General features: G+C 47.5%; 1 non-coding gene across 1 annotated transcript; it reads left to right on the forward strand.

The window, feature by feature from the left end:
• Positions 1 to 17,801: 17,801 nt before the first annotated feature.
• Positions 17,802 to 17,890, forward strand: trnap-cgg (transfer RNA proline (anticodon CGG)). The gene is given in 2 exon segments: positions 17,802 to 17,837; positions 17,855 to 17,890. It is a non-coding gene; the product is annotated as a tRNA-Pro (tRNA).
• The last annotated feature ends 262 nt before the right edge of the window (positions 17,891 to 18,152 follow it).

The following is an 18,152-nucleotide window of genomic DNA, read 5'->3' on the forward strand; positions in this document are numbered from 1 at the left end:
ACCATTCACTGTGTGATTCCACGGCTTTTCGTTCTTCCAAATACACAACCCCATATGTTTTGGTAATAGCGGCCACTGCTCTGTCTATCATCCCGAACTCACCCATATTGTTCTGTTGGTGAAGGTTACCCTCCTCACTGAAAACACCACAAACATTCCGGTCATCTGTGAACTTAACCATCACTGCCAGCTTGATATCCATGTCATAACTGTCTGTCAGGGGCATCAAGGGGCCCAGAACAGATCCCTGTGTTAAAACATGGACCATACACTTCCCCTCACAACAAAACCCTCTCCCTCACCTTCTGCCAACATGCACAAGTCCTGCTCTGAATGAAATTTGACAAATTGCCCTGCATCTCATGCCGCCTCCTTAAAACTAAACCATTATCTCATGTGAGACCTCTTCCATTCCCTCAATGAATTACTTGAAGAGTGCAGGATCCACATTATCCTGATCAATACAGCTGGTTAACTCTTCAAATATACAACTAATTTGCCAGACAACGTTTCACCTGATCAAACCAATGCAGACTATCCTTTAGAATTACTGTCTCCACAGGTGCAGATTAAGCCTGTCCATCAAAAAAAAAAGCCAATTCCTTTCACACCACAGATGTAAATCTCAGCAGCCTGTTATGACCTGGTTTATTCCTCCTGCCTTTCTTGAGTAAAAATATCACATTTGATGTCCTCCCAACATCTGGTACTTTTTCAGAGATGATTTGAGCATTTCTGTCAGACCCTGGCAATCTCTTCCCACGCCTCCCACAGCAGCCTGGGATCCATCTCATCAAGCCTAGAATATTTCACAAACATTAATCCCTCTGGAACATCCCATGCCTCCTCCTTCGTGGCAGGAATTTGTACAAGAATTCCACTTTCCCCTTCCCTAGATTTTCCAACAACATCCTTCACCGCAGTGAGCACAGATGAGACGTATTCACTGAAGCGATCACCTGCCTCTGTCCATTCGTGTCCCTGCTTCTTTCAACAGTTTTACTTGCCTTTGTCGATGAAGGTTCCTGCATCTGTTTGTGTTTCTTCCTGTTTCTATCTGTCTTTCTACATTCATGCTTTCTTTCCCCGTGTGTTTGTCTTTTTCCATATGTGTGTGTGAATGTGTGTGTGTGTGTGTGTGTGTGTGTGTGTGTGTGTGTGTGTGTTCCACTGCCTGTATGTGGACATGCCTCAGTCTGTGACTGTACCTGCCTCCATATGTTTGCCAGTCTGTCATTGAGAATATTTCTTTGAGGCCCAGCCTCCTTTCCTTCTGAGTGCACGTGTACCTGTGATTGTGTCCGTGTGCACCTGTGTCTCCTTATGTTTTTTCTGCCTCTCCCCCTCTCACTCTCCCACGACTTCTGCCTCCCTGAGTTTTCATGCTCTATTTGTCTGTGAACTGACCTGAGGGTGTGGCTAACTCTCTGAAATGCACCAGTTTGTGCTTGTGTACCTGTCTCCATCTGTGCAGTGACCTGTCTCTGTATTTGATTGTTCCTGTCGTTGTCAGTGATTGCTGATGCCCCTCTCTTGTGCTGTGCCTGCCCCTGTGTGGAGATCTGCCTGCCTCTGACTGTGTCTGCATCTGTAGCTGCCTGCATGTTTCTGAATGAGTCTCTGAGTGTGCGTGACTCTGGCATTAAGTGTTCCACATGAGACATTCAGGGAGCCAGAATTTGGCTGTGACTGCAGTGTTTTGCCATTATGATTTTCCATCTGTGTGTCAGTTCACCTGCCCCTGTATGTGGGTGCTTCTGATGACCCTGTGTATATCTGTCGCTCAAATTATGTGTGCCTGTGTCTCACTGCATTTCCCTCTCTTTCCTTTTCACATGCCCGTCTGTGCATGATTTCCTTTGTCCGTGATCGTCCCCCTCCGTCTGAGCATTCTTCCCTCTGTCAGTGTCCTGTCTCTGTCAGTGTTAATGCCTCTCTCTTGTGCTGCACCTGTCCCTGTGTGGAGTTCTGCCTGCATATGACTGTGTCTGCATCGGAAGCTCCCTGAATATTCCGGCATGTGTATTTCAGTGGATGTGGCCTTGCCTTTAGGTGCTTCACCTCTGAAATAGAGAGTGCCAGCCTCTGAATTTGTTTTTGATTCCGTAGTTTGCAATTATGTTTGTCTGTCTATGTGTAAGCGTACTTACCTCTGTCTGTGAGGTGCTTCCCCTACCCCTAACTCGGTTTATAGAATTGAGTGTGCCTGTGCCTGCCTGCATTTCTCTCTGTCTCTCTCCCTTTCTCCTGCCTGCCTGAGCATCTTTCCTCTGTCACTGCGTGTCCCTGCCTCTGTCACTGCGTGACCCTGCCTCGGTCAGTTACTGTCTCTGCCTGTGCACTTAGTGTCCCTGCCTCTGTCACTGAGTGTCCCTGCCTCTGTCCCTGAGATTCCCTGCCTCTGTCACGGAGAGTCCTTGCCTTTCTCTATGAGATTTCCTGCCTCTATGTTGTGTTGTGGCTGTCTACGTCTGGAGTTCTGCCTGCCTCTGACTCTGTCTGAATCTGCATCTCCTGAATATTCCTGAATGTTTCTCTGTGGGCATGACCCTGCTTGTAAGTGCTCCACCTCTGGCATTTAGATTGCCAGCTTCAGAATTTATTTGTGTCTGTGGTTTGCAATTTTGTCTGTCCATCTCTGGTGAGAGTACCTGTCTCTGTCTGTTAGGTGCGTCTTCTGTCCCTGACTCTGTGCGTAACTATTTCTAAAATTGTGCGTGCCTGTGTCTGCCTGCCATTCCCTCTCTATCCAGTTCTTACCTGTGCATGATTTCATCTGTCAATTCATGTTCCTCCATGTGTCACTGAGTGTTCTTGCCTCTGGTCATGAGCGTCCCTGCCTCTGTCTGGCTGTGTCCCTGTCTTTGTTTTTGCATTCCTGCCTCTGTCAGTGAATGACCCTGCCTCTGCCTGTGAGTGACCCTGCCTCTGCCTGTGAGTGACCCTGCCTCTGTCTGGCCGTGTCCCTGTCTTTATTTGTGGATTCCAAGCGCTGTCAGTGAGTGACCCTGCGTCTGTCTGTGCGTGTTCCTGCATGTACGCGTGCTGACTTCGTCACAATTTCTTCATCTTTCCCTGTCTCCAGGTTATTCACCCCTCTGTATCTCACTGCCTATCAATTACAACGTCCGGCCATCCCATTTGCAGCAGCCGCCCCGTGTCTTTCTCTGCCAGGATCTCACATTAATTTTCAAACTCAAAGTCAGGTCTGTTGTCATATGCAGAATGCGCAAATACATGTGTGCACAGGTAACGAAAAAAAACTTATTTGCAGCAGCATCACAGTCACATAATATCATATGAGCAGCCTTCATAAGGAAGAGTCATCAACATCCAAACTCATTGCTGCAGAAGTATATGCTTCTCTGTCTCTGTGACCTTGCTCCTGTCTAATCATGTATGTGACGTCCCTTTGTCGTTGCCTGTACCTGCTTGCCCCCCTCTCTCTCCTGTGCCCGCCTGTGAAAGTTTGCCGCTGTCTGTGCGTGAACCTGCCCTGTCGTAAAACACCTCCTCCTTTTGATGGTAATTTGACCTGGAACTCCACCGCCCCTTCCCGGAATAGTTCAGCTGCATTGTCTTTCTCCAAACTGAATATAAGTGAGAAGTATTCATTGAAGTCGTGACCTGCATCTGCCTGTGTGGGCGCCGGCCTCACTCTCTCAGTTTGTGTCCGCCTCTGCTTCCGCTCCGCTCCATACGCTGCCTCCCTCTTCACTTGCGTCTTCATGCGCCTGTCCAGCAGACATGTCATCCCACTACCGCGTTTTCCTGCAGCAAACGACCGACTCAATGCAAATATTCCATCAGCCTTCAGGCCAGGAGAATAGGTTTTGTACCCGACGTCACTGAACAGACAGTTGCCGCGGGGACGGCCATGAGGATCCCGGAGCTTGCCATTCGGGAGCCGCAGCGGCGGCTCTCTGGCGGTGGGGACGGGAGGAAGGACCCTGGGGCGGTGGCTGCGGGCATCCTGCTCCCCGAACTCCCAGGCGAGGCTTCCGCCGGCTCCGCTGCGCAACTTAGTTCCCGGCAGGTCGAGAGGAGGCTCACACATCCCGCAGCTTCTTCCACTCCATGGACCGCTGGTGCGCAGCCGCAATATTCTGCAGCTATTCCATTCTGGGATTTGGAAGCACTAAGTGGTGCAAGGTACAGCGAGAGACTGAGAGCTTGGAGACAGGAACATCTCACAGTGAGCCATCTCCTTTCATCACCTCAGATTATGAAGCACCTCCCATGCTTGATCGACTCTGTAAATCACTGCCACTGTTCTGATGTGCGAAATGCAGGTGTGAAATAATGCACAGTATGATCCCAGAAACAGCAGCCTAGCTGTAACTCCGATCAACCAACTGATTTTGGTTGACAGACAAACATTGGTCTGCAACAGAAAGGGGGTAGGGGTTTAACACCAGAATCACGTGACACTTGCTGTTCACGGGGCAGCCGCAGTCCTCAGTATTTTCCTTGCAGCAGCACTGCACTCCCTCCATTCCGTTCCTCCAACAGCCCTGCCCTTCTGATTGGACGAATCTCCCTAAATCACATGTTCCTCTGAAAGAATTTCCAAACTGAAGACTGGTAGCCTTCAACTGCTTCAACCCTTTAGTTCTGCTATCTGTTCCACGAGCTCAAAGAAGGGAGGGTCCCCGGTGGAGCTCTCTCTAGGCGGGAGTTCTCCCGTTGTACATCGGGGACCTGGGGTGGAGGGTGTTGCACCGGGCGGTGCCGTGCAACAGTTTTCTGAGCCGGTTCACCGACACTCCGGCCGCCTGTCACTTCTGCGTCCAAGAGGAGACTGTGTACCACGCATACGCGGAGCGCGAGAGGTTGCAGCCCCTCTTCGAGTATCTGCGGGAGCTGCTGCTTAAGTTCTGGTTGCACTTCAGCCGGGCGACTTTGGATTACGGGCACCCGGTGCGACGCCGGGCGGGACGCGCGGAAGATCTCCTGTTGGGTTTTCTCCTGGGCCTGACCAAGCTGGCCATCCACGGGACGCGGCGGTGGGCGGCCGAGGGTTCCGGCCGGTCGGCCTGCCTGCCCGTCTTCCGCGCTGTCGTGCGGGCGCCTGGTATCTTTGGAACGGGATCACGTGGTCTCCTCGGGCTCCCTGGCCGAGTACCGCGCTCTGTGGGCCGGTCAGGGGATCGCGTGTGTCGTGGACGACACCGGTGTGATTTTGATATGAAGTCTTGAGCGTTGCGGTGGCGGGCGTAGTGTTGCGCGGGTATAAGTTTTACCCAGTTTCTTTCTGTATTAGACGTACTGTATTTGTTGTTGGGTGTTTTTTGTAGTGCTTTAAGTGAATAAACGTATTGTTAAAAAAGAAAATGAGCTCCAAGACTTCAGTGAAGCCGGTTCGTTCTGGGAGGAAGCAGAAGCTGGGGGAAGGTTTCATCGTGTTTCCACCGGTGTCGGACGGTGAACGTCAGACCAACATGTTTACAGTTACACCATAGTATCCAGCTTTGGCGCTGACGGTGTCATGAGGGAGCGGATCAGAGCAGCGAAACAAACACGAGATATTCTCAACGTGAGGTGGGAGTCAGCTTAAATGCAGCCCGGCGTCTGGAAACTCCGGGTGCTTTGAAATGTGTGAGGTGGTGAAAAGGAACATAACGAATAGTTTAGTTTTCCAGCATCTACTTTGCTCAGTAAATATTTTTATTCAGCTTTATTTACACTGATACCCAGAGCTCTGGTTTACGGGGGGCCAGCTGTCATGAACTTCAGACGCTGGGCTGTAGTGTAGCGGTTATCACGTTCGCCTCACACGAGAAAGCTCCCCAGTTCGATCCTGGGCAGAAACAGGATTTTGGATGCGGCACCAGGTAGTGAGGCGAATGCGTCTTCTTGCCGTTCTCATTCGCCTTGGAAACAGCGGGGAGGATGTTCTGCTCTGAAGTCAGGAACCCTTGATTCAGTGGAATTTCGCACAACTGGTGTGAAACCAATTTACCTCCCATCGTGTTTGCTCTCTCTCTCTCTCTCTCTCTCTCTCTCTCTCTCTCTCTCTCTCTCTCTCTCTCTCTCTCTCTGTATGTTTTCCCATGAACTGCTTCACTCTTCGTCGGTTTGTCTCCCGCTCAGCGTTTTATTCTCTCACGTTCTGAAGGGGACAGTTATTTTGGACTGATGGAAGGACAAATATCTCGATTCAAGTGAATTATCCCATGCGACAGCTGTGAAGGCTCGGTCAATAATATTACTTAACACAGAGACGGTTGGAATTCTGCAAATGGAAGGAAGCAGTGAACAAGGGAAAAGGCAGAAAACTGTCTTGAAATCGACCAGACAGGATCTTGTCGAACGGAGGAGCGAGCTCAACGGGACGAACGGCCTGCTCGTGTTCCAACTGATTCTGCATTTTGTCACCTTAAAGTCTTCTCTCACAAACAAATTCCCCATCGCTCCATCTACACTCCTCTCTCTCTCTCACGTTCTCTCAATTTTGCTCTCACGTTCACTCTCTTTCACTCTCACTTTTCTGTTCCGCTTCCCTAATCCGCCCATCGTTGCAGTCCTTCGATCCGCTTCTTTCCCTGCTTCTCTCGTTGTTAATCTCACTGCCCCACTGATTCCTTCCAGTCTCTGAGAAATCAACAACTCTGTCTTTCTATTTTTCACACGCAGCAAGTGAGCATCAATACTCTCCCTCAAGATATCCGGATACATTCAAAACCGAGTCAGTGACGAAATCTACGCTTCTGTAAGAAGTAGCGGTGGGAGGGCAAGGGGTGGGTGTGCCAACTGATGATAGCGGGAACTGGGGAACAGGATTGGGGGATTACCAACATTTACTGGACAGTGAACAGCACAGGAAGTTCTGAGGACAGACGAATTAGCACTGGTCCAACTCTCACAGGAGAAGTTTGGAGGTTAGACGTGTATAAACAACTGGGACCCAGCGACAGACCAGGACTCAAGGACACGCCGGGACCTCATAAAATCTCCGATTCCGGCAATTACTTGAAGTTCACTGGTTACCGGGAGTTGATGAGTTGGCTGGGGATGGATTTCTGCACTCGGTAACAGAGAGAGATAGAACGAGTCAGACGGATGAATAAATAAATATTCTGCTTTTTTCCGTTACCCTGAACTGCGACTGACAATGCCATTCGTCTTCTGTTTCGGTCCCGTTCTTTGATGTTACACATCCTCATTGACATCCACTTTGAGGATATTTGGGCCCAGTCCAATCCAAGTGGCTTTGCAGTCCGCAGGACTGAGCACTTTACATCATCAGCGCGAGAAACAGAACGAATTCTGAATGGTCGGCACTGACTCCCTCCAAAAATGTTGAACGGAGCTAGTCTGTGAAGGGACTGGTCCTTAATCAGTGTTTGAGCGGCACCGACATTGACTCGCTCAATAAAGAGAGTCAGCGGCACACGGCTCCCAGGCACGCCTGCTGCGGGGAACGGCAGCTCTCCGCCGGCTCTGGATGGATCAGAGTGCGGAGAATCTGTGCTGCTGCTGGGGCAGTCCGGCTGGTTCTGCCTCTTGAAGTCCCGGGGCCCGGGCGGCGATCCGTGTTGTTTTATTGATTATAAATACCCAGAGCGCCCGCTACATTCTCGTCTCTGCTGATCTGTCAGAAAGATCCAGCTCGAAATTCGGCGACTCACTTCATGTGTCGAGAGGAAAGCTGGTTGTGGCAGAGCAAAAATAAACACACTGGGAGAAACGCCGGCCGGTAATTCAGCAAAAGGAGAGCGTTGAATGCCAAATGTATAAACGACGATCTGCCGTGACTCGGATTCGAACCGAGGTTTCTACGGCCACAACGCAGAGTACTGACCACTATACGACCACAGCCTCACACTTGATCTGTGCGCTTCGTGCACTGTCAAACCCTCTGAATCCGGTGTGACGCACCCACTGACGCTCCGCTGACCAACATCGCGTTGCCTGTCCGCGCGACCACAGTGACAAACACCAAACATACTGGAAATGCTCAGCTGATCAGCCGGACCTGCGGCAAGAGAAACGGAATCAGTGTTACGGGACAGAGATCCGTCCACAGAACAGAAAATGCGGCCACGTAAGTTTGTGCAGTAAGTGTGTGGGAGTGGGATGTCTCCGCCAGAGTGACACCGGGGTGACCATGCGGAAAAAACAAACTGCTGGATCGGGTCAAGCAGCATCTGTGGAGGCCAAGGGTTAGACACCATTTCAGGTAGAGACCCTACATGTGAACTTTGACCTCGGGGATAGGCTCTAAACAAGGCTACCTGGTCAATGAGTGAATGCGATCAGTTAGAATGTGAGACATTGACAGAAGACCACAGTGATAGAAGGTAGGAGTTGACAAATGCAGTACAGCAAGGCAAGTCCAGTCAGTGAGGCTGGGCATGCGCTCCAGTCCCAGAGGGAAAATAAACAAGCTGATGTCACAGATGGATGACTGATACAGACGAAGAAATCAAGCTCACAAATCCTGTTCGAGTGAAGGGGAAGGCTAGCAGAATCAGGGAACGCCAGTTAATGAAGCGCATTGAAAATGCTCAGGGAAATCAATGAAGTATATCTCAGATGTAAGCACCTGGGATTGCTTGATAGGTAGAAGGAATGTAGGAGTACACTCAGGAGAGAAGTCAGGAGGGCAAAAAGGGTGCATAAGGTCAAGGAGAACCCTATTATATTCTATGCATATTAAGAGCGAAGAGTAACAAGTCAGAGGCTAAGTCCATTTAATGATCAGTGAGAAGATCCCTGTGTGGAACCAAAGGGAGATGGGTGAGGTTTTAAATGAATGTCTTTCGTCTGTATTTATCATGGAGAGGATCGTGGAGCTCTATAATTCCGGAATGAGAACACTGATGTCTGCAAACATATCGACATGGTTACAGAGGAGGTACTGCGAGTCTTAAAGCACATAATGAAGTTTAAATCCCCAGGGCCTGGCTAGGTGTAACCTAGGACATTGTGGAAAGGCAGAGAAGATATTGCTGGGGAACTGGCAGAGAACCCTGTATCATCGTTAGCCCTGTGTAATCTGCCGGAAGACGGAAGGGTGGTTTTCACAGAAAAAGGGCTTCAAAGACAAGCCAGGAACTGTCGTCCGGTGAAGGGATTTATGATGGGGAGGTTACTTGACCGTATTCAGAGAGACAGAATTTACCTGCATTTGGAAAAGGAAGGACTCAGTAGCGATAGTCAGCACTGTTTTCTGCGTTGGAAAGTGTAACTCATGGATTTGATTTTAAAGTGATGCCCAAAGGTCTTGACGAGGGCAGGCCAGTAAGCGATGTCTTCATGCTCTTTAGCAAGGCCTTCGACAATATCCCCCGTGATAGGGTCGTCAGGAAGGCTGGGTCACATGAAACCCAGGGTGAGATAGCCTATTGGATGATAATTTGGTGTGCTGGTTGGAGACAAGTGCGTGGTAGTGCAGATTTGTTGTTTTTCCTTGGAGACATGTGACCATTGAAGTTCTGCATGGACCAGTGCGGTGTCCCTTATATATTCATATCAGCTGAAAATGTCGGTGGCATACCTATTCCCTTTGCGGGTGACGTGAATATCGGTGGTACAATGAGGATGTTCATCTGAGATAACAACAGGGCCTTGATCAACTGGGAATATGGCCGAGGGATGGCAGACGGAATTTGACTCTGACAACTGCGGAGTGCAGAATGTTGGGATGTAACACCAGGGGTAGACATACACAGCAAATGGGAAGGCCTGTGCAGTGTGGCAGGACAGAGAGATCTCGGATTACAAGTATATAGTTTCTGGAATCTGGTGACCCATGCAGACAGGCTGATATGAACGATGTTTGGCAACCTTGTTTTCATCAGTCAGGACACTGTGCAAAAGTGGTGGGACGTCGTCTTAGAGCTGAACAAGAAGTTGATGAGACCGCACGTGGAGAATTGTGCGGAAATCCGGTCGCCTCGCTGCAGGGAAGCTGTCATTGACATGGAAAGTGTGCGGAAAATACTCACACGGATGTTTCCCGTGACTGGACAGCTTAGGTCACAAAGGGGGATTGGGTAGGCTGGGGATTTTCCCCTGGAGCAAAGGTGGCCTAATACCGACCTTATTGAGGTTTATAAAATCATCAGGGGCATAAATAAGATGGATTTTCAATGTCCGTTTTTCCCTGGGTAGGATATTTTGAAACCGGGGAGCATACGGTCAAGGCAAGAGGGGAAAGACTGAAAGGGGCATTACAGTGGTGTTTGGAATGTCAGGAAATCGTTCTCTAAAATGAAATGTTACCAAGTCGTAAATTTAAGAAAACTGCGTGTCCCACGAAGGTGTTACCTTGTAAATTCTAATATTCCTTCAGACCCCATCCCACTGAAAATGTCCAATCTTTCAATTAGAAATTAATTAGTTAATTATATTTAATTATAATCAATCAATTAGAAAGCGATGTAAAGCTCTCGAAACCTCGTGCAGTCGATTCGCAGGGAAAACACAGAATGGAGAACGAAATTTAGTTTCTTGAGTTGTTTCGCTGCACCGTTGCATTGTCTGTCGATGAACATCGGCATCCGCTGTCTCCATGGAGCAATCGGCCAGCGGGTTCGTCTGCTAACCGAAAGGTTGGTTGTTCGAGCCCACCCAGGGACGGTGAGCTCAGATTTTCTCCCCGACATTCAACACTTCTGGGGGTACTGAAACAGAAAATCTCCATTTCAAGCTCTCACTCTGCATGAATATTCAAACGGAAGTTCCATAGCCTCACACAATCCAAGGAATGAAATGTGAAAAAACAGATACATTGCTGTTGCATGTCGTTGAAAGGAAACCAGGGCATGCCGAATTGCTCTGTTGGTCAAAGACAGAAAGTTTCCATGTGTCGATGACCACTGATAGTTCTGAAACTTTAATTTCCTCTCCCTCGAGAGATCATATCTCTTTTTTTACTTTTATTTCAGCACAATTCCACATTTGATCAGGACTATATCTACTTTACAGTTTATTTAAAAAATGTCAACGTTAACGATAAGAATTGTCATGGGAATTGCTCAAGAATTGTGATTTCTGTCGTTATTTATACTGATGATGTTGGTTCATTGTGTGATGGATCCTCCTGGTTTTTCTGAGATGTTTTCCCAAAGACGGCGATGCTGACAAAACAAAATGTGATGCAGGAACATCATTCATCCTGATCGGGTTTCGAGCCGTGGAGTCATGGGACCACAGAGGGATAGAATGCGGAAACAGAACTTTCGGGCAGTCAAGTCTGCAAAATCTTTTATCAACCATCTACATCAAGCTTTATATATTCTCATCACATTCCTTTCTATTATCCCCAGAATCCATCAGTTGCCTCCACACTTGGGACCTTTTACGGCGGCCAATACGTATTTTAGACATGGGAGGAAACCGGTGATCCTGCAGTAAACCTGCAGAGTCACAGGTCGAACTTCACATTCCACCCGGGCAGTAACAGATCAGGACTGAACACGGATCTGATGTCTGGGCTCGGGTGCACAATGAATAACGTGGAATTTACCTGACACTGAGCCGCTTTACTTGTAATGAAAAGCTGTTTTACTATTGAATGTCGCTGCGATTTAAAGGACCGCTCAGGGCGTATTCTTTCTACCCTAGGCTTGAGAAGCATTTCATCGACCATTTTGCTCGCAATCCAGTAGTTGTCAGTTATTTTCTCTCCCAGAGAAGACAGGTTAATTCTTCTTTTCTTCGACATCCTTATACTCTGTGTTTTACTCTTTCCTAATCCCACTTAATGCAGCCACAGCCAAGTAAATTTAATTACCTGCTTTCTACGACATCTTTCTATTTCAATCACTGTTCAATAGTCTGGTATCTCCATCCATTATCACGGAATGTCAGCAGCTTGTCTGCGCTTCATGGCATTTTCCGTCCATTTCCGTCTTTCAACTGAAAAAAAATATTGCATCAGGAAGCCTGTTTCAGGGAACGATTTGAGAATCTTCATCCAGTCAGAGATCTTAACTGCGTTTTTATAAGGAAAAGGAGAAACACTGTGACTCAGAGACAGGGGACTATTAACAGTGACACATTCTGGGGTTTCTTCTGAAATTGATTTCAATTGCAGATTTTGAAAGGACTCCCGAATTCTGCCGTCAGAGTGCAGAAGGCAGCGGTGTGCTGACGGCGACGTCACGTTGACAACTGCTCACGGGCTCTTCCCCGAAAGTCTACTGGTTCTGGAGATGTTCACCACGACGCCTTCCAGAGGGGGAGAAAAGCATACGAGTCTCTCTGACCAGACTGAAAAATGTTCGGTGCACTTCTTTCCGCCCAATTGTTTACGAGAAGTAGTTGTGAAATCTGGTGCTGCAAACGGATGGGAACTGTGGGAATGATGTTGTCGTTTCATTAGTGCCAGAACGAACGAGAGCGGACGGGGACGTGCTTGCTGTCTTGAGGAGAGTGAGGTGGATAAATCCCCACTGTGTCCCCTCAGACCTTGTGGCAGGGTCGTGCAGAAATTGTCGCGGCCCCTTCAGAGACGTTTTAAACGTTCTTAGCCATGAGTGAGGTGCCTGAGGACTGGAGGACAGCGAAAGTGGTTTTGTTGTTTAAGAAAGGCTCTATGAATAAGCCGGGAAATTATAGGCCGGTGAGCCTGACGTCCGTCGTGCATAAATTATTGGAAGGTATTCAGAGGGACAGGATATATAAGTATTTGGATAGACAGCGCCTTATAAGGGTAGTCAAAATTGCTTTGTGCGCGACAGGTCATGTTTAACCAATTTTATGCAGTTTTCTGAGGAGGTTACCTCGAAGGTTGATTAGGGATAGGAGGTGGATGTTGTCTGCATTGACTTCAGCAAGACCGTTGACAAGATCCCGCATAGGATTCTAGTCCAGAAGGTGAAGTCGCTTGGCATTCAGGATGAAGTAGCCAATAGGATTAAACGTTGGCATTGCGGGAGAAGCCAGAAAGTGGCAGCAGATGGTTGGCTCTCTGATTTGAGGCCCGTGACTAGTGACGTGTCGCAGGGATAAGTGCTGGGCCGATTTTGTTTATCATCCATATTAATGATTTAGATAATAAAGTCGTAAACTGGATCAGCTTCTGCGGAGGACACCAATACTGGGGGCGCCCTGGAGAGCTAGGATGAGAGTTCGAGCTTTGGTAGCTAGGATGCTACCAAAGCTTGTAAAGTGACCAGGACCAACTGGCAAAATGGGCTGTAAAATGGCAAATCGAATTTAATGCAGACAAGTTTGAGGTGACGCACTTTGGGAGCACAAACCTGTGTCAGACTTACATAGTGAATGGTAAGGCTCTCAGGCGTGCGGTTGAACAAATGGACCTGGGACTACAGGTCGAAAATTCTTTGAAAGTTGCATCACAGGTAGATAGGTCCGTAAAAAGAGCTTTTGGCACTTTGGCCTTCGTAAATCAGGGCACTGAGTACAGGAGCTGGGATGTTATGTTGAGGTTGTTCAAGATGTTGGTGAGGCCGAATTTGGAGCATTGTGTGCAGTTCTGGTCACCTACCGACAGGAAACATACCAATAAGCTTTCGAGAGTGCAATGCAAATTTAGACGGGTGTTGCCAGGAGTGAGGACCTAATTACAGGGAACGATTGAACAGGTCAGGACTTTATATCCTGGAGCGCAGGAGAATGGTGGGGGGAGGGGTATCTCATGGAAGTGCACCAAATTATGTAGGGTAAAGACAGGGTGAAAGCATGCAGACTGGTTGAGTGAGACTGGAAATAGAGGTCATAGGTTCGTGGTGAAAAGTGAAATATTTAAGGGGACTATGAGCGGGACGACTTCACTCAGCGGGTGGTGCGAATGTGGAATGAACTGCCAGCGGAAGTGGTAGATGTGGGTTCAATTGTAACATAAAGGACTAGATTGCATAGCTACATGAATGACAATTGTCTGGAGGCCTGTCTCCGTGTGCACTTAGATGGGACTGAGCATAAAACAAGGCCAGCTTGGACTAGATTGGCCAAGTGGCCTGTTTCTGAGTAGTGGTGTTCTGTGACTTCATGAGAGTTCACCTTTGACAATTTTCGATTTGCTCTTCAATAGCTTTATCTGTATGCACCAAAGCGAGTGACAGTGGCTCTGTGGCGCAATGGATAGCATGCTGGACTTCTACTGACACGTGATCAAGCAAATCAGAGGTTGTGGGTTCGACTCCCACCAGAGTCGGTGTTTTTCCCGCACTCGTTACAATGATAAACAATGTCAGAATTCGTCTGGGTGATGACGTCACCGGAAGGTGTGGAAAATCTCGAAATCCAGGCCATTGTTTGAAATCATCGAGTCATTCACCAAAAACGGATACAAGGTGACTGTATTTCTCACAGAGCATCGTCTTCCGCGGAACTGTCCGGGGAATTTGCGGAGGACACTGAGGCCTCGATTCAATGAGTGAGAGATTCAGTCAGTGATATAGTGAAGACGGGAGGAGATACACACTGAAAAAAAAGAGGGGAATCGGTTAAAGGGACACAGGAGAGAATGCAGATGCTGGACATCTGAGGCAAGACACACAAAACGCTGAGGTAACTCAGCAGATCCGGCAGCATCTATGATCTATGGAGGGAAATGAACAGTCGACGTTTCTGGCCGAGATCCTTCGTCAAGGACTGGAAAGGAAGAGGGCAGAAGCCAGAATCAAAGAGAAGGTGTGGCGTAGGAGCACGAGCTGGCGGGTAACAGGTGAATCCGGGTTAGTGGGTGGTGTGGGAATAATGTGAGAAGCTCGGATGTGATCGGTGGAAGAAACGAAGGACGGGAATGCAGAGTTCATCAGATGATGTAATCACACGCGATGTTATTAAATGACTGATGTGCGTGTCCTTATTCATGTTGATGCATCGTCTGCACTTCAGGAAACAATAGCAATTATCTTCATCGAAATCTGTTGCTGCAGAATACAAAATTCCCAGATTACCTGGCACCTAAACCCCGCATAAACACTTCATAAATAATCTTCATTAATTATTTCCATGAAAATCCCCGACTCAGAAGGCACTCGACAGAAGAGTGCTGACGGAGCAGTTTCTGTTGCGTTCTGTATTTTGCGGATTAATGAGAATGCAACGGTGGGCAAAGGGTATTGAATCATGAAGTCCTCATGAGATGTGTTTCGGCCAATATTGGACGTTTGTTCACATATTTGTTGGCGCAGTTTGGGACCATTGTGAATATCCCAGAGACGGTTCAGCAGAGATTTTCCAGAATCATGGCAAATGTCAGTCAGTGATTTCATTTGCAATGTTATGCTCCAGAAGCTGGTATTACTTTATCTGGACGAAGAACATTGAGAGGCCACTTTATGGACCTCTTGGTGTACATGTCCAAACTTCGCCGAATTTAACAAAACAGGTAAATGGGAAGGTGAGTTCACTACTTTGTATTCGCTGAACATATGTAATTTTATCCCTGCAGACCCAAGTCGAAACTAATAATATTCATGGCAATTAGCGTCCCTGCACTGGCGTCTGGATATCCCAATGATCTGCCACCCTGCCGTCTGACGTGAAAACCGTTTACCACTGCTCTCTCCGGTCTACTTTGAAGAAATATTGAATGGGTTGGAAATAGGGAAAACGCATCAAGCCTCAAACACAGGATCAAGGATAAAGAGTTTCAAAACTTCCAAGATTAACATACTCAAACGATAAGCGCAATTGTTTAATGAGTGGAAAGAAAAGCTTTGCTGTGTTGTGGTTTGGCCGAGCGATCGAAGGTGCAGGACTATTTCTCCATTCTCCATTGAGGTGTGGGTTCGAAACCCACGATTTCTGTTGGGCGTATACCTATTCCTTCTTTTCCACTAGGGTTTTATGTTGCACGATTAAAATACATCGGTAAATGTTCTGCAGAACAAAATCTATACATCACAGTTCACCGTGACGATGATCCTGCATTGGTCCTTGGGTGAACCGTGGCACTGCGAGGCTACCGAAGAGTGGTGAGTTAATGAGGAGGTTGTCCACGTGTCAGAAGCGTCCCCCATATTTATACGAAGCATTTGGATGCATTTATAAATTTTAACTCATATCCGTAAGGCAGCGTATCCCGTGTCTTGAAAGACACAGCGAAATAGTCGGCGTTAGAGTCGAAAAGTACTGTGTAACTTGGTGTGAAATAGTTTGCCAGCAGAACCATGGCAAGGTCGCAAAGCAGAAGACTCCTGCTTTTTGCAAACGATTATCAGCCAGAACAAAAATACAGCGGAAAACGCAAGGAGACGGAAAACAAAGCAATCGCAAATGTCACCTGTTGAAATCTCTATCCCTCTTTCTCTCTCCGGATACACCGCCAGAACTGTAGAGGTTTTGACGAATGATTTATTTCTTCTCATCCTTTTTGCGGCATTTTGGTTTATGTTTGCAGGTGCGTGAATGGCAGTGCTTGCATGGAACTCGCTTTCATCGCACGTCAATTCACCCCATAAGTGAAAGGCTCTGCCGGTAGTTGAAGCCAGGTCCTATTGCTGTAGTTATGAGTTTCAACTTTCATTCACTGCACTTGTTCGTCTTCTGACGAGGGAATTGTTTCAGATTCTACTCATTTCTTCAGATTCTCTGCTCCGCCCACTTCCCATCATTGTGTCACCGGATCCAGGAAGATATTCTCAACACTGCCTATTCCGCCTGATTCACTGAACACTTCCTCGCATCCAATCTCACATTCCACAAACCCTGTCCCGCAACCTGACTGCCACACTTCGGTCTTTCTGTGTGATCTCACCACCCATTCAGAACACGTCCTCAGATGTCAAATAAGATGAACAATCGAATCAATGGGCCAAGTTTTCAAACCCCTTAAGTGGGAAGGGGTTTGAAACCAATTGTTCATTTTTCTGTTTAACGATACAGGTTTAACGAGACACCAGGTAACAGGAAGCAACCGGCATGAAAACGCTTCCAGCGAAGGAGGCAGCTGATTGATCGAATTTGTTCACCTTTATGAACTTATTTCTCCGCGAATGACGCAGGTAAAGACCGTGTACCTTTGGTTCTCAATTAGGTCTGGATATAAAGCCTTCCACCTCTGAACCGTTCCCAGGACGGGAGATTTGAGTAACTCCGTTCATTAATAGCATTTTGATCGCACTGGGCTTGCGTGCCTGATCCAGAGCTTTCAATGAAGTTTAATCGTGTAATGTTCCCTGGGATCAACGACTTTCTCTGTTTGTTGAATGTGAAAAACACAAGCTGTCCTCACCACTCACATCCCATCCGCAATTAAAAGTGCACCCGTGTTTCAGTTCTCCCTCACTTTCTTTCTGATGTACGATGTTATCAAGTTGTGTGCGAGTTATTCCGGGATAACAGTACCGGCCTCTCTTTATAAAGAGAAAACATTCCAGTGCGCGAATTGTTTTCTCAGAATTAGTTTCTCCGAAATTGCCTGGTCATCCTCGAATAACACAGAGCGCAGCAGCAATGAACTCCATTCAGGTTGTTGCTTCTTCTCAGTGTGAGAATCGTAAGACGGAAATAAGAAGATCCTTAACAAAGATTCAACTTGCATTTCTCGATGTTCTTCAGATTTGTTACAGGGTTATATCATAATAAGAATTCTGTTTCAAAGGTTGATGTTCTCTTATTCTCTTCCTCTATGTTCCATCTTCTCTGCTTCCATTTTCTCTGAAGTTTCTTCTCTTATTCCTGTGAACAAGTGGATTCGAATTCGTGAACATTTCTGGTGATGGTCAGTTTAGAATATTCTTCCTCCTCTTGTTCATTCTTTCCTTGTTCATCTCCATCGGATTGCCACATTCAGCAACAAAAATGACAGCGGGCTTTCAACAACTAAATTTGAACTATTTCATTGTGCAATTGTGATGTTATAGCCGGATGTGGGCTCGTTGGTCTAGTGGTATGATTCTCGCTTCGGGTGTTGAAGTGCATAATATGCGAGAGGTCCCGGATTCAATTCCCGGACGAGCCCATTTATTCACCAGCTGATGGGCATTTTGAACACGGAGGAAACATTCCAAAATCTGCCTCTTCCCACGCCAACGTTCAGTGAAAGTCCTTCGTGTAAATGCGAAAGTGTTCAACGCTTTCTGTCGTGCGGCGGTTATCACGTTCACCTCACACACGAAAGGTCCCCAGTTCGACCCTGGGTAGGAACACCATTTTGACTACTGCCGTGAGGAGAGTGTGTTTTCCTGCCGTTGCCATTCACCTTGACCTCAGCTGCCCAAAGA

Source organism: Pristis pectinata, chromosome 34 (genome assembly GCF_009764475.1).
Source record: "Pristis pectinata isolate sPriPec2 chromosome 34, sPriPec2.1.pri, whole genome shotgun sequence".
NCBI classification, from domain to species: domain Eukaryota; kingdom Metazoa; phylum Chordata; class Chondrichthyes; order Rhinopristiformes; family Pristidae; genus Pristis; species Pristis pectinata.